Consider the following 2,500-nt stretch of genomic DNA (forward strand, 5'->3'; position numbering starts at 1 on the left):
GTGCCTTAACGTAACCCACGTTGTGCCTTAACGTAACCCACGTTGTGCCTTAACGTAACCCACGTTGTGCCTTAACGTAACCCACGTTGTGCCTTAACGTAACCCACGTTGTGCCTTAACGTAACCCACGTTGTGCCTTAACGTAACCCACGTTGTGCCTTAACGTAACCCACGTTGTGCCTTAACCTAACCCACGTTGTGCCTTAACGTAACCCACGTTGTGCCTTAACCTAACCCACGTTGTGCCTTAACCTAACCCACGTTGTGCCTTAACCTAACCCACGTTGTGCCTTAACCTAACCCACGTTGTGCCTTAACCTAACCCACGTTGTGCCTTAACCTAACCCACGTTGTGCCTTAACCTAACCCACGTTGTGCCTTAACCTAACCCACGTTGTGCCTTAACCTAACCCACGTTGTGCCTTAACCTAACCCACGTTGTGCCTTAACCTAACCCACGTTGTGCCTTAACCTAACCCACGTTGTGCCTTAACCTAACCCACGTTGTGCCTTAACCTAACCCACGTTGTGCCTTAACCTGCTCTGTAATTGGCATATGACACGTTACATTAATCTAGTGTTGTCTAACCACAACCCTCTGAATATAGTTCGCTACTCGCACCGCCCACCCTCTTGTGTGTCGTTTCATGTTGAACACTTCGCAAGTGTTGCTTACTTTTTACATGCTCCCGCTGTACACTGTAATGTGGACAACTGCAGGATGTACATCGCCCCCCCCCCTCCACCCTGCCTTCGCACGCTGGTCGTTCAGGTGCTTGCGTGTTCAATGCCCTTCGCAGCTGTTCACTGGCATTCGCATGTCGAAGCGCTCAGTCTACGTCGTGGTACGGCCTGTGTCCACTGTCCGCTGATATCGTAAGCTTAATCCTCACATTGTACTGCACATAGGTCCGTATGTACTGAATGATACGCTGTGGCACATGTGTGACCGTACGACTGCGCCCAACAACAGCGAACCATACGGTCCAAATGTTGTGCACTCAGCCACGTGCCGTCTCCCCATAACAGCTACATTGCAGTGTGGTACGCCATAGAGACGTGTGGGAGTAACGGACGCCCTGGATGGCGATCAGCATGAGCCGTCTGTTGATGTAGTGGCGCGTGTATTCAAACGTAGTCGTCTCTTCTCACACAGTGTGATAGCATGGTGCACCGCGTTCCACATCTGCGACATGGTACAGATGCTGGTTGACAGTCGGTCTCGTAATGGACATCGCATACGTAGGGGGCCACCTCCCACGTGTTCTCTAGTCGTGCACATTTTGTTGCGTGTATGTGGGCAGACGTAGTGTGTCGTGACACCTAACAGACAGGTATGCAATAATCGTTGCATTTGCAAACTGGGATGGACGTCTACGTTTGCTGGTGACGTGACGCAACGCAAATGAACAACTGGTAAACCCATTGTGGTGCGGTTGTTGTTGCTGGAGGTAAATCAGTAAGGGCAAATCTGTGTGTGAAGCGATACGCGGCGGTGGCTGGGTGGGACCGTCCCCGGCCGGTGAGGGGGGGCCGCCCGGCGTGCTGGCCGCGCGGTGCGTGGGCGCACGCGCTACAGCCGGCTGGTGGGGGCGCCCAGTGGCAGGCGCGCCGGCCGACGGACGCGGCAGGCGGCGCAGCTGCGCGCCGGGGCACCCTGCGCGCGGCGCCGGGCGGCCAAAGTGGGTCCTCGCGGGCCCGGTGCGAAGCGCGGTGGACATCTGCAGTGTGCTGGTCCGACTGAGGACTGTGTGCGTTGAGGATGCGCCGCCGCCCGGCACTCGGCGCCGCGACGCCGTCTGCTGCTCGGTCGCCCCAGCGGTTCTCGCTGGTGGTTTGTATCGCAGTTGTGCAGACGTGTTGGCACGTGCGCTGTGCTGGGAGAGTTCGCTTCGGCACCCACGTGGGGCCTTTGCCCTTCTGTGGCGCTGGCGTTGGAGCTGCCGGTCACCGTAGGTGGCGCGTGTTGTCTCCCGCCGGCAATGCCACGACAGCACGCTCCCGGGCCTCTGTCGGCAGCGGCAAGCTCAGTTGGGAGCACGGGTGGTCGCACCTAAAGCGTCTACTCGCCTAACTCCGGGCGATTGCGCCTCTCTCGAACCCGACCAAGTACTTAGGACGGCGCTGCGCGCCGCCGGGACCTGAGAGGGTTTCGAGGTGTATTGTGCAGGGGAGCTCAGCCTCCTCCTGTTTGCAGAATAATTGAGCGGACGCTTGCGTGTTCGCGCGGGCCCCTGGGACACACTCCCGGGCGGCCGGCTGCTCAGCTCTAGTTGACGCAGCTCCCTGGTTGATCCTGCCAGTAGTCATATGCTTGTCTCAAAGATTAAGCCATGCATGTCTCAGTACAAGCCGCATTAAGGTGAAACCGCGAATGGCTCATTAAATCAGTTATGGTTCCTTAGATCGTACCCACGTTACTTGGATAACTGTGGTAATTCTAGAGCTAATACATGCAAACAGAGTCCCGACCAGAGATGGAAGGGACGCTTTTATTAGA

At 56.7% G+C, this 2,500-nt stretch overlaps 1 non-coding gene across 1 annotated transcript in view; it reads left to right on the forward strand.

The window, feature by feature from the left end:
• Positions 1 to 2,283: 2,283 nt before the first annotated feature.
• Positions 2,284 to 2,500, forward strand: part of LOC126112944 (small subunit ribosomal RNA) — a 1,909-nt gene continuing 1,692 nt past the window's right edge. The window contains exon 1 of the ribosomal RNA XR_007524670.1: positions 2,284 to 2,500. This exon is cut by the window's right edge and continues 1,692 nt beyond it. This is a non-coding gene — a ribosomal RNA (small subunit ribosomal RNA).

This window comes from Schistocerca cancellata, unplaced genomic scaffold (assembly GCF_023864275.1).
Source record: "Schistocerca cancellata isolate TAMUIC-IGC-003103 unplaced genomic scaffold, iqSchCanc2.1 HiC_scaffold_235, whole genome shotgun sequence".
In the NCBI taxonomy this organism is placed as follows: Eukaryota; Metazoa; Arthropoda; class Insecta; order Orthoptera; family Acrididae; genus Schistocerca; species Schistocerca cancellata.